This window comes from Chiloscyllium plagiosum, unplaced genomic scaffold (genome assembly GCF_037043375.1).
Source record: "Chiloscyllium plagiosum isolate Xiang-an unplaced genomic scaffold, Cpla_swu_hap1 HiC_scaffold_42, whole genome shotgun sequence".
NCBI classification, from domain to species: Eukaryota; Metazoa; Chordata; class Chondrichthyes; order Orectolobiformes; family Hemiscylliidae; genus Chiloscyllium; species Chiloscyllium plagiosum.
The window spans coordinates 72,662,396-72,677,384 of NW_028270180.1; positions in this window are offsets into that span (position 1 = coordinate 72,662,396).

Sequence of the window (14,989 nt, forward strand, 5' to 3'; positions counted from 1 at the left end):
TTGGACTATAACCAGGTGTTGTGTGATTTTTAACTTTGTACACCCCAGTCCAACACCGGCATCTCTAAATCATACCTTATCTCGGTAGTCTCCTCCTCCATTAACAGGGGACAGGGTCTTGCAGCACGGAAACGGTTCCTTCGATCCAACTAGTCCATGCTGAACAGAGTCCCTGAATGATTCACGTTTCCCTGCATTTGACACAACTCCCTTCAAACGTTCTCCTCTCTCTGTACCTGCCCAAATGTCTTTTACATGTTGTTGTTGTTGTTGTTGTTGTTGTACATTTCTCTACCACTTCCCCCAGAAACTCATTGCATACCTGCACCATCCTCTGTGTGAAAAATCTTCTCCTCCGATCGCTTTTTCAGTATTTCTTTCCCATCTCACACTTATGCCTTCTAGAAGACAGAACATAGAACATGGAAGCGCGGTACAGGCCCTTCGGCTCTCGATGTTGTGCCAACCTGTGGAACCAATGTGAAGTCCATCTAACCTTCTCTATTCCATTCTCATCTATATGCCTGTCCAATGACCGTTTAAACGCCCTTAAAGTTGGCGCGTCTACTACTGTTGCAGGCAATGCATTCCATGGCTCTACTATTCTGAGTAAAGAACCTACCTCTGGCATCTATCCCATATCTATTAATTAATATTAATATTAATTGCTACCTTAATTTCAAGCTATCTCACTTCGTGCTAGGTATCGCCATCCGAGGGAAACGTCTCTCACTGTCTAACCTATATAACCCTCTGATTATCTTGTATGTCTCAATTAATTGGCCTCAAATGTCTTCTCTCGATCAAAAACAGATTCTAGTCCCTCAGCCTTCCTCATAAGACCTTCCCTTTAGACTTGGTAAAATCCTAGTAACTCACCTCTGAACCTTTCCAAATCTTTCACATCCGTCCTCTAATACGGTGACCTGAGCCATAGGCAATACTCCAAATGTGGACGCACCAGGGTTTTGTACAGCTGCAGCATAATCTCATGGTTCCGAAATTTAATGATTGTACCAATAAAAGCTCATGCGCCGAATGCCTTCTTAACAACCCTATCAATCTGCGTGGCAACCTTCAAGGATCTATGTACATGGACAGAGAGATGTCTCTGTTCACCTACACTACCAAGAATCTTACCATATCCCAGTACTCTGTGTTTCTGTTACTTCTTCCAAAGTGAATCACTTCACACTCTCAGTCCAGTTCTGCAGCTTATCTAGACTTCTCTATAACCTACAACATTCTTCGTCACTATCCACAACTCTACCGACCTGAGTGTTATCCGCAAATTTGCTAACATATCCTTCAATGCCTTTCCCAAGTCATTTCTATAAATGACAAACAATAGTGGTTCCGAAACAGATCGTGGCAGTTCCAACTAGTAAGTGAACACTAGCATGAGTATTTCCCTTCAACCACGACCCTCTGTCTTCGTTCAGCGAGCCAATTATCCAATCCTCACAGCGAAATCACCCTCAATCCCATGCCTTTGTATTGTTGGCAATAGCCTACCGTGGGGAACCTTAACAAACATCCTTACTGTAATCCGTATGCGCACCAACTGCTTTACCCTCATCCACCTCTTTGGTCACCATCTCAAAGAACTCAATATGGTTTGTGAGGCATGTCCTACCCTTTAGAAAACTGTGCTGACTCTCCCTAATCAACTTATCCATCTCCTGCTGATTATAAATGCTCGCTTTTACAAGCTTTTCCAACACTTTACCCAGAATCGAAGTAAGGCTCACAGCTCTATAATTACCAGGGTTGTCTCTATTCCCCTTCTTGGACAAGGGGACAACATTTGCTGTCCACCAGCCTTCTGGCACTATTCCTGTACACAATGATGTCTTAAAGATCAAAGCCAAAGGCTTGGCAATCTCCTTCCTGGCTTTCCAGAGTCTAAGGATAAATCCCATCTGGCCCAGGGAACTGTTTTTTTAACACTTTCCAGAATTGCTAACACCTTCTCCTTCTGCAGTTCAATCCCATCTCGTTATGGACTCCACTACCCTGGGGTAAAGACGTTGGCTGATCAACTTACCTGTATACCTCATGGTTTTCTAAACCTTTATAAGATCACCCCTGAGCCACCTATGCCCAGTGGAAATACGAAAGACAATAATAAAAATATTTCTGCTCATGTCCCTGCCACTACTTTGTCACAATTTTCTGGGATACGCTTGTTTAGGATCTAGCACTTTCTCTACCTTTGTGTTCTAAGACCTCTACTGTAATGGGGACTCTTTACAAGTCATCACTGTTTATTCCCTTTGTTTCCTCGTCTTTGTCCACTGTACGTTCTGACATTAAATGCTCATTTAGGGTCTCGCCCATCTCCTGTGGTTCCACACATGGATGGTCACATTAATCCATGTTCTACCTTTAGTTTATCTTCTGTTGTTAATATACTAGTAGACTATCTTTGGATTTTCCTCAGCCTGATCTGCCAACGCTTTCTATGGTGCCCTTTGGTCCTTCCCGATTTCCCTGTTAAGTGAATTACTCCACCCGCAATGTTTATGACACGTGCCCCCTTTTTCTTGACCAGAGACTTAATAACCCCAGTCACCCAGTGTTTCCTACTTGTGATCGGCATGGTCCTTCACACTAACAGGAATATGCTGGCCCTGAACTCTCATTTTATCTCCCTTTTGAATGCTTCCCACCTGCCTGACGTTCTTTACCTGTGAATACCCTCAACAATCAATTGTTAAAACCTCTTGACAGGAGGGAGATTTGCCAGTGTTATGCAGTGAGGATTTAAACTAGTTTGACAGGGGGTTCGGACTCTGAATAAGAGAGGTACCATCGACCAGTCAAGGAAAAATGCATCAGCCAACAAGAGCAAGTTTCCTATCCAGGATATCCTGGGGCACAGTCAAGGGAGGGAAGATACTTCTGGTTTAAAGGGCATTCATTTCAACGCACGAGGCCTGACTGGTAAGGCAGACAAGCTCAGATCACGGATTGACTCTGGAGACTGGGATATTATAGCCATAACAAAAACATGACTGAGAGAAGGGCAGGACTGGCAGCTCAGTGTTCCACGATACAGAAGATACAGGCGGGACAGAAGGACAAGTAAGTGAGGAGGGGGAGCTGCCCTTGTGATAAGGGAGGATATAACAACAGTGATTAGGATACTTTTTCGACGTGATCAAATGAGGTCATATGTTGAGAAGTTAGAAACAGAAAGGGGATGGTCAGTCTGCTGGGATGGTGTTCTCGACCCCAAATAGCCAGCGGGTACTACAGGGGCAGATGTGTAGAGAGATTGCAGGTACCTATAGAAATATTAGGATAGTATTGGTTTGATATTTTAACTTCCCCTCGATTGACTTGGCCACCCAGAGTGTAAAAAGCCCGTATGGAGTGGAATTTGTCAAATGTGTCCAAGAAATTTTCCTAAATCAATATGTAGAGGGCCCCACTCTACTCAGGCGGGTGAAACACTGGACCTCCCCTCAGAAAACGAGGTCAGGCAAGTGACTGAAGTGTCAGTCGGAGAGCACTTTGGGTCCAGTGAACACAACTGTCTTAGTTTTAACATAGTTAAAACTAGAAAGGTCCACAGATTAATGTCTTTAACTGGAGCAGGGACAGGTTTGGGGCCATGAGGCAGGATTGAGCAGAGGTCGATTGGGTGAATTAAAAATCACACAACACCAGGTTTTGTAAAACAGGTTTATTTCAAAGCACTAGCTTTCAAAGCGCAGGTGATCAGCCGAAAAGATAAAACTTCCATTAAATGTGTTTGATATTACCTTCCATGACACTGCAATCCTGTTGCTATAAATTCTGTGCCTTATGATTGTGCTCCACAACCACCTGATGAAGGAGCAGTGCTCTGAAACCTAGTGCCTTCAAATAAACCTGTTGGACTGTAAGCTGGTGTTGTCTGATTTTTAACTTTGCCCCCCGCCCCCCCCCTCCCCCCCCCCCCCCCCCAGTCCAACATAGGCTCCTCCACATCATGCTCCCATCAACTGGGTGAGGCTGTTTGAAGGAATGGAATAACGGACAAATGGGAGGCTTTTAAAAGTGTGATCTCAAGAATCCAGGGCCAATGTGTCCCTGTTAGAGTGAAGGGAATAGCTGGCAGGTTTAGCGATCCCTGGCTCATGAGGGATATTGACGCTCTGTTCAAGAAAAAGAAAATAGTATACATTGTCTTCAATGTTTCCGTATCTACGTAACCTATTCCAGTCCTAAAGACAATTTCACTCGCTGGAGACTCGACAATCCTTTCAGGTGCCTGCAGCATTCCCGGTCTGCAGAACCCAGTGAAAGCCTGTAATTCTCCCGATCCAGTTCTGACAAGACTCACTATCTGTGTGACATCCTCCTGTCGCCAGCACCCACCCTATCAATGTAAGTTCCTCCTGTATTGCCATGCATTTACTCATCTCCATAACCTTCTCCAGCTCTTACACCCCTATCTGTGGAAATGTCACCCTCCCCTACAACCCTTCCCACTTTGACCAAACTGGAGGAGGTTACACATGCTCTCTTATCTTTGAAACTGGCTCCAACTAAAATTACTGTCCTTCTGGAAAATCTGTCAGACTCCACACCTTCCATGTCTAAATAATCTGCAGAAGTAAACCTTCCTATATCTATAAACATCTTCAGTCACGACTACCCTCCATCTCTGTTTGGTCCTCCAGTCTATACAACCCACTTTATCTCTGCAATCTGTTCCATTCACCACACACTGGGGGAAAAAGCTTCTTGCTATCCACCCTGTCTGTACATCCCATGATTTTGTAGACCTCAATCAGGTCCCCAGTCAACCTTTGTCTTTCTAATGAAAATAATCCGAATCTATTCAAACTTTCTTCAAAGCTAGCCCCTTCCATACCAGACAACATCCCGGTGAACCTCCCCTACACCATCTCCAATGCATCCACACCCTTTTGTTAATGTGGTGAACAGAAATGTACGTAATATTCCAAATGTGGTCGAACCAAAGTCCAATACAACTGTAACATGACCTGCCAACTCTTTTACTCATTATCCCCTCCAGTGAAAGAAAGCATTTCGTATGCCGGCTTAACCACTTTACTGACCTGCATTATCACCTTCAAGGAACAATGGACCTGAATATCCAGATCTCTCTGTACGTCAGATTTCCCCAGGACTTTTCCATTTAGTTTGCTCTTGAATTGGATCTTCTGAAATTTGCCCGGATTGAACTCCCCATCTGCCATTTCTCTGCCCATCTCTTCAATCTATACACTGCTGTTTTCTCTAACAGTCCCCTTCACTGTCTGCTACTCCACCAATCTTCGTGTCATCTGCAAATTTGCTACTGAGGCAACCGATATCTTCCTCCAAATCATTTATGTATATCACAAACAACAGTGGACCAAGCAGGGATCCCCGTGGAACACCACAGGGCACAGGTCTCCATTTTGAGAAATTCATTTTACTCTCATCCATATGCATATCCAAATGTTAATGAAATACCCCTAATGTAACTGTCTCTACCACCAACACTGTCAGTGCATTCCACATACCCACCACTCTCTGTGTAACGTACCTACCTCTGACATCTCCCATAAACCTTCCTCCAATTACCTTAAACTTATGCCCCAAGGTTATAGACATTTTCACAAGGGGAACATTCGCGGGATATCCACACTGTCTGCCTCTCATCATCTTGTACACCTCTATCAAGTCAGCTCTCATCCTTTTTCATTCCAATGAGAAAAGCCCTGGATTCCCCAACATTTCTCCATTAGATCTGCCCTCCAATCTAGAAATCATCCTGATTAATCTCTTATGCACCCTCTTCAAAGCTTCCACATCTTTCCTATAATGAGGCGACCAGAACATAACACAATATTCCAGGATTAACCAGGGCTGTATGGAGCTGCAGCATAACCTCACAGGTCGTAAACTCCATCCGCCTGCTAATGAAAGCTAACACATCACACGCCTTCTTACCACCCCTATCAACATGGCTGGCATCTTTGAAGGATCCATGAACGTGGATCCCATGAAACTTCTGTTACTCCACACTACCAAGACTCCTGCATTTAACCCAGTAAAGGTTTTCTGCAGAATCCTTCAATCTTTAACCTTCCCTGTTTTGGTACCTTGCTCCAGTATCCACAAAACTCATAAACTGTGAAGCGTCTTCCCGTCTCTATATTCCTCTTTAGCTCTGTAACCTCCTTTATTGATGTGAACCCTCAAAACTATTAACGCCAATTTTAGCCACTTCAATATTTCTAATAACTGCAAAATCCTCCAGTCCTGATATTCCTCCTAACTCTGTAACCCTCACCATCCTCCATTACCCTTCTGGGGAACATTGCAGAGGAAGGAAGAGTTGTAGAGTCCAGGTCATGTTACGGAGATAGGAAGGGCAGCAGAACCTAGAGGATGGTACAAATGTAGGAAGGGACGGGATCCTTCAGGAGGTTAGAGGTAGCGGGATTCATATAACCTGCAGATGGGACCGAGACTGCGTTGTGGAACCTGAAGGATATTTTAGTCTGAATGATTCATTTTTTTTTTATTAGACCATTGGGCCGATCTTGATGACCTAATTTTGATGATGTTTACCAGAATTGGCTGTGCACAGCTTCAGATTCCCAGGCTGGGAAATGTGAGTTCAGATGTGAATCTATTTGCCCATTCTGTCTGTGTGCCTGACACTGACCTGGTGCTGCTCTAATAGAAAGTACTCTCCGTGTATCTGGTAACCTCCAGATCGACAGGACTGACCAGAGCTCACCTCATCAAAGTCTTCGTTTAGAATGTTCTTTTTTAATTATTATTTTCAAATGTCAGTTTCGTGAGATGCAGGAATTGGGATGATTCCATTTTAAGAGAATGAAACCTTTATCATTGGAGATTTGGAAGCCTTCAAAAATGAGATAACGGCTTTCCAGAGACAGTACATAGTATTCCTGTTAGGGTGGAAGGAAATGCTGGTGGGTGTAGGGTATGCTGGATGACGAGAGAATGAAGATTTTGCTTAAGAAAAAAAGGAAACATTTGTCAGTTATAGACAAGAGAAATAAAGTGAATTCTCAGAATAGAAAGGCAGGAAGAGTATACTTCAGAGGGAAATCAGTAGGGTAAAAAGGGGACGTGAGATAGCTTTGACAAATAGTGTTAAGGAGAATCCAAAGGGTTTTTATAAATACATAAACGACAAGAGGGAAACTAGGGAGAAAATAATGCCCCTCAAAGATCAGCAAGGCAGCCTTTGTGTGCAGCCGGAGGAGATGGTGGCGATACTATACGAGTATTTTGCATCAGTGTTTACTGTGGCGAAGGAAATGGAGGATATAGAATGTGGGGAAGTAGATGGTGACGTCTTGAAAAGCGCCCATATTGAAGATGAGGCGGTGCTGGATGTCTTGAAATGCATAAAAGCGCATAAATCCCCAGGATCTGATCAGGTGTACCTTAGAATCTGTGGGAAGCTAGGGAAGTGACTGATAGGCCCTTTGCTGAGAAATGTGTATCATGGATTATCACAGGTGAGGTGCTTGAAGACTGGAGGTTGACTAACGGGGTGCCACCATTTAAGACAGGTGGTAAGGGAAAGCTAGGGAACTACAGACCAGTGAGCCTGACATCAGTCGTGGGTAAATTGTTGAAGGGAATCCTGCGAGATAGGATTTACATGTATTTAGTAAGGCAAGGAATGACGAGGGATAGTCAGAAAGGCTTTGTATGTGGGAAATCATGTCTCAAAAAATTGATTGCGTTTTTTGAAGAAGTAACAAAAAGGATTGATGAGGGCCAATCATTGGATGTGATTTCTATGGACTTCAGTGAGGTGCTTGAAATAGTTCCTCACGGGAGATTGGTTAGCAAGGTTCGGTCTCATGGAATACAGGGAGAACTGACTGTTTGGATACAGAACTGGCTCGAAGGTAGAAGACAGAGGTTGGTGGCGGAGGGTTGCGTTTGTGGGCGGCACGGTGGCACAGTGGTTAGCACTGCCGCCCCAGAGACCGGGTTCAATTCCCGCCTCAAGCGACTGACTGTGTGGAGTTTGCACGTTCTCCCCGTGTCTGCGTGGGTTTCCTCCGGGTGCTACGGTTTCCTCCCAGAGTCCAGGTCAGGTGAATTGGCCATACTAAATTGCCCGTAGTGTTAGGTAAGGGGTACATGTATAGTTTGGTTGCGCTTCAGCGGGGCGGTGTGGACTTGTTGGGCCGAAGGGCCTGTTTCCACACTTTCAGTAATCTAATCACACTGGAGGACGATGGTGTGCCACAAAGATCGGTGCTGGTGTCACTATGTTTCGTCATTATATTAATGATTTTGACATGAACATCGGAGGTACAGTTAAAAAGTTTGCAGATGACGCCATAATTTATGATATAGTGGGTAGTGAAGAAGGTTACCTCAGATTACAACGGGATCTGGATCAGATGTGCAAATGGGCTGAGGAGTTTAATTTCGATAAATGTGAGGTGCTGCATTTTGGGAAAGCACATCTGAGCAGGACTTGTACACTTAATGTGAAGGTCCGAGGGAATGTTGCTGAAGAAAGAGACCTTGGAGTTCATAAGTCCTTGAAAGTAGAGTCGCAGGTAAGCGAATAGTGAAGACGGTGTTTGTTATGCTTTCCTCTATTGGTCATAGCATTGATTATAGGAGATTGGGGGTCATATTACAGCTGTACAGCACACTGGTTAGGACACTTTTGGAATAGTGCGTGCATTTTTGGTCTTTTTCCTATTGGAAGGATGTTGTGAAACTCGAAAGTGTTTAGAAAGGTTTTACAAGGATGTTGCCAGGGTTGGAGGATTTGAGCTCTCGGGAGAGGCTGAAATGACTGGGACTGTTTTCCCTGGAGCGTCAGAGGCGAAGGGGTGACATTCTTGAGGTTTATAAAATCATGAGGGGCATGGATAGGATAAACAGAAAAGGTCTTTTCCCTGGGGTGGTGGAGACCAGAGCTGGAGGGCATAAGTTTAGGGTGAGAGATGAAAGATTTAAAAGGTACTTAAGGGGCAACCTTTTCACGCAGAGTGTGGTTATGTACGGAATGTACTGCCAGGGGAAGTGGTGGAGGCTGGTACAATTGCAGCATTCAAAAGGCATCTGGATTGGTATATGAATATAAAAGGGTTTAGTGGGATATGGGCCAAGATGGAACGAGATTACAATAGGATATCTGGGTGGCGTGGAGAAATTGGACCGAATGGTCCATTTATGTGCTGTACGTCTCTAGGACTCTCTGGGTCTAAATGTTTTTCACTGTTCATTTACAGACTGACATTTCAGTCTGTTTCCCCAGTTTACCTTGGTCAGTTCTCTCTTAAAATCATGTAATTGGCTTTGTTACTGATGCTCGGGTGTGCTTTATGGTCACTTTAAAGTGTCATAATCTCTTTGAATTCCTGTATAATTTCTTGGAGGATCTCGGTGTGATATTTCTATGTCACTCAGCTTCATCACCCAACGGTCGATCTGAGATAGTTACATCCTAGCTATTTGCACAATGTGTTAATCAAAGAAACACTGACAAAAATATTCAAGGAGGATCTCGGATAATATCACTCCTGCCAATGTGTCTGTCCCAGATCATACAAAGATTGAAGTCTCCAAAAATTATCTCACCACCTTTGCTACAAATTCCTTTTAATGCAGGGAAAGAGCAATGAAATACTGCTAGGCAGCATAAAAACTGTTCACCTGCTTGTGTTTTTGACACACAGCACCAAGAATGTATATTCAGGCTGATTCAACTGCATAATCTGAGGCCAAATGCTTTCTATGTAATACCTTTGTTATCCAGTAGTGTCAGAGTTCCAATCTTGCTTTTCTATTCTGCCTGAAATCCTGTAAGGTTGTTTACTGTTGAATATTTATGTTCCACCTTTTGTTCAACCTGTAACCAAGTCTGTCTGGTGACTAAGTCTCATTTTTCTCTGTGTCACAAGTCTATTACCTTATTGTAGATACTTTGCCTATTCCAAAAAAATGATGATTTCCTCTTTCCCACAATGTCCTATCACAAACTGATTCATTGATGTACAGTTTTAGTTAAACTCTGTCCCTTCCTGTTCCTTTCTGCTTGTCTTCAGCCACATTCCCATCCTGTTCCGAGGCTTCACATTTTCCCTTTGGATTTGGAAAGCTCCTTTCACCTGTACCCTGTCCCTGCACCCTCCATGTCAGTTTAAAGCCCTGTCCATAAACCTACCGACATGACTGGCCAGGACACTGGTCCCAACAGTGTTAGTTTTAATTCACTCGTGAGATATTGCTCTCTCTGGCTGGCCAGCATCACATGCCCACTCTGACCAGCCTTAGAGCTGAGTGGCTTGACAGACCATGACAGAGGGCATTTGAGAGTCAATCCCATTGCTCTGGGTCTGGATTCATATGTAGTCTAGACCGGCAGTCGATAACAGATTTTCTTACTTAAAGGGTATTAAGTAGTCAGATGGGTATCCCTGCTACCGGCATTAAATTCTGGATGAACAGTCTAGTGAGAGTAACGCGAGGCCATTGCCAGGCCCACTGATAGCTCGCTCATCCCTGAGTACTGATCCCAGTGCACCTTCTTTCTGACCGTGATTTGATCCTGATAACTTCCTGCACTCTGGTGATATCACACAGTCTCCCTCCATGTGTTATGTGTCACTGTGAGGGTTTAATTGATGCCGGTGACTGCACCTTTTGCAGCTACTTCAGATCCTGAACCAACAGAATTCTCCACTCCAGGGAGACGCAGCAGCACAGACCAGGGATGGAGACTGGGATTTTCCAGATCTCTGTGGGACACGGTGCCATTCTCCATGTTTAACCATCACTGCATCAATCTGATTTCCCATTCTGTTCATTTCTCTGTCTCCTGTAGGTACTCAGGATGCTCCTGACTCAGCAGAATTCCCAAGTCCTGTTTCGTCCACCACCACACTGAAGACAGTTGGTCAGCCAGAGAGATGGAGAGTGAGATCTGGAGCCTTTAGTAAATCCTGCAGTGAGGTAAGATCACTCACAGTGAACAGAGCAGACTGTATTTAATACATCGAACTTTGGTCCAGAAGACATGACACAGATTCAGTGTTGAAGCACGAACACAGAGCATGATGGTCCCAGGCTCAATCCCCACCCTCTTGTTTACTTTCATCACTGCTGTACTGAGCCTTCCTATGTCAATATAGGAAGTTGACAGTTATCAATCCATGCCTGTGCTGTCTTAGTGAGGATCAGTACAACAGAGGGGAAAGCAGTTGAAACTTTATTGCTAGAACAGCACAGCAGGTCAGGCAGCATCCAGGGAACAGGAGACTCGACGTTTCGGGCACAGGCCCTTCTTCAGGAATGAGCAGAGAGTGTTCAGCAGGAGAAGATAAAAGGTAGGGAGGAGGGACTTGGAGGAGGGGCGTTGGAAATGTGATAGGTGGAAAGAGGTCAAGGTGAGGGTGATAGGTCGGAGTAGGATGGAGGCGGAGAGGTCAAGAAGAAGACTGCAGGTCAGGAAGGCGGTGCCGGGCTGGAGGGATTCGGCTGAGACAAGGTGGGGGGAGGGGGGATGAAGAAACTGCTGAAGTCCAAGTTCATACCGTGTGGTTGGAGGGTTCCCAGTCGGAAGATAAGACACTCCTCCTCCGACCGTCGCGTTGTTGTGGTTTGGCGGTGGATGAGTCCAATGACCTGCATATCCTCGGTGGAGTGGGAGGGGGAGTTGAAATGCTGTGCTACAGGGTGGTTGGGTTGGTTCGTCCGGGTGGCCCAGAGGTGCTCTCTGAATCGCTCCGCAAGTAGGCGGCCTGTCTCCCCAATATAGAGGAGGCCACATCGGCTGCAGCGGATGCAGTAGATGATGTGGGTGGAGGTGCAGGTGAATCTGTGGCGGATATGGAAGTTTCCTTTGGGGCCTTGGAGAGAAGTGAGGGGGGAGGTGTGGGCGCAAGTGTTGCACCTCCTGCGGTTGCAAGGGAAGGTGCCGGGAGTGGAGGTTGGGTCGGTGGGGGATGTGGATCTGACAAGGGAGTCGCGGAGGGAGTGGTCTCTACAGAAAGCTGATAGGGGAGGGGAGGGAAATATATCCTTGGTGCTGGGGTCTGTTTGGAGGTGGCGGAAGTGACGGCGGATGAACAGGAGGTTGAACAGTTCATCACATTGATGACTGTATCGGCGCTACCTCGTGCTCCCACGAGGAGGTTGAACAGTTTATCCACTACACTAACACCTTCCACCCCGACCTCAAATTCACCTGGACAGTCTCGGACTCCTCCCTCCCCTTCCTAGACCTTTCTGTTTCTATCTCAGGCGACCGAATCAACACGGACATTTACTACAAACCAACCGACTCCCACAGCTACCTGGACTACACCTCCTCCCATCCTGCCCCCTGTAAAAACGCCATCCCATTCTCCCAATTCCTTCGTCTTCGCCGCATCTGCTCCCAGGAGGACCAGTTCAAAATACGTACAACACAGATGGCCTCCTTCTTCAAGGACCGCAATTTCCCCCCCGACGTGGTCGACGGTGCCCTCCACCGCATCTCCTCCACTTCCCGCTCCTCCGCCCTTGAGCCCCGCCCCTCCAACCGCCACCAGGACAGAACCCCACAGATCCGCACCTACCACCCCACCAATCTCCATGTACAGCGCATCATCCGCCGTCACTTCAGCCACCTCCAAACAGATCCCAGCACCAAGGATATATTTCCCTCCCCTCCCCTATCAGCTTTCCGTAGAGACCACTCCCTCCGCGACTCCCTTGTCAGATCCACACCCCCCACCGACCCAACCTCCACTCCCGGCACCTTCCCTTGCAACCGCAGGAGGTGCAACACTTGCGCCCACACCTCCCCCCTCACTTCTCTCCAAGGCCCCAAAGGAAACTTCCATATCCGCCACAGATTCACCTGCACCTCCACCCACATCATCTACTGCATCCGCTGCAGCCGATGTGGCCTCCTCTATATTGGGGAGACAGGCCGCCTACTTGCGGAGCGATTCAGAGAGCACCTCTGGGCCACCCGGACGAACCAACCCAACCACCCTGTAGCACAGCATTTCAACTCCCCCTCCCACTCCACCGAGGATATGCAGGTCATTGGACTCATCCACCGCCAAACCACAACAACGCGACGGTCGGAGGAGGAGTGTCTTATCTTCCGACTGGGAACCCTCCAACCACACGGTATGAACTTGGACTTCAGCAGTTTCTTCATCCCCCCTCCCCCCACCTTGTCTCAGCCGAATCCCTCCAGCCCGGCACCGCCTTCCTGACCTGCAGTCTTCTTCTTGACCTCTCCGCCTCCATCCTACTCCGACCTATCACCCTCACCTTGACCTCTTTCCACCTATCACATTTCCAACGCCCCTCCTCCAAGTCCCTCCTCCCTACCTTTTATCTTCTCCTGCTGAACACTCTCTGCTCATTCCTGAAGAAGGGCCTGTGCCCGAAACGTCGAGTCTCCTGTTCCCTGGATGCTGCCTGACCTGCTGTGCTGTTCCAGCAATAAAGTTTCAACTTTGATCTCCAGCATCTGCAGACCTCACTTTCTCCCAGAGGGGAAAGCAGGTCTCCCTCAAGGAGATGGTATTGGACCATGGGATCTTTGTGTTCTATATTCACACATTGTCTCTTGTCGTGTGATAGAGTCATAAAGGAAGGAAACATGCCTTTCGGTACAACTCATTTGTGCCAGTGTCTGGAATACTTGAAATTCCCAGAAAATATCCTGTTTCTATAACCTCCACCCCTCTCATATTCCCGCTGTATATTTCAAACCGACTCCAATCCTGACGACTCTCCCTATGTGTAAATTGCTCCAGTGTCGATAACATGCCCAATCTCAATAATCTCATCCTTCACTCACTACAATAATTCCTATTTCTGTAGTCTTGCACAATACTTACGTGCCCCCGTTTCTGTGCACTCCTCCAGCCTGGACCAAAATACCCTCCTGTGTACCTTCCTCAAGCCCCAAGAGAACATAATATCACTGTTACCTTCTGCAGGCCCTATAACACTCCTGCCTACTGGCCTATAGCACCACATGACCTCAGTAACCTGCTCCCAACCTTACTGATTACCTTATCTGCATAAACACCTCCAGACACTTTTCAAGACACAACAACACTCCACATCTCTGTTAGCTCCTCCACTCCCTGTAGTCCTCCCATCACCTCAAACATTGTCTCTGTGTAATTCTGCAATTTGGGGCAGCACGGTGGCTCAGTGGTGAGCAATGCTGCCTCACAGCGCCACGGACCCAGGTTCGATTCCATCGTTGAGTGACTGTCTGTGTGGAGTTTGCACATTGTCCCCGTGTCTGTGTGGGTTTCCTCCGACACTCCAAAGATGTGCAGGTCAGGTGAATTGGCCATTCTAAGTTGCCCATAGTGTTAGGTGCATTGTCAGAGAGAAGTGGGTCTGAGTGGGTTACTCTTTGGTGGGTTGGTATGGACTTGTTGGGCCGAAGTACCTGTTCCCATGCTGTAGGGAATCTAATCTAAACTTTCCCTCTGCGTTCCATATTATTGTCCCTAAATATATCCCTCTATCCATAAACAGCCCAAAACCCTTCAAGCCTCCAAGTCTGTGTGAACTCCCACAGCTCCAACATCTCTCCTTCACTGTGTCACCTTTTTCAGTCCTGAAACACTCTGAAAATATGGACATCCTACAATCCTCCCTATCTGCGTAATCCTCTCAGGTCCCTGCAACGCCCCCGATCTGTGGAACCAACTCCAATGCTTGTGACTCTCCCGATCCGTTTCTACAAGACTTATGTAACACCCTCCCGTCGCTGTCACCAGCCCTGTCAATGTAAGCTCCTCCAGTCTCCTCATCAATCTAATCATCTCCATAACCTTCTCCAGCTCTTACACCCCTATCTGTGTAAATGTTACACTCCCCTAATACCATCCCTAAAGCAGAAACCTCCTCCAGTGTCTGCAATACTCCCTATCTGTGTTAGTGTCTCCGGCTCTATTGCTGTTCCTGTCTCTGTAAGCTCTGACAGATTGTCCAGCGT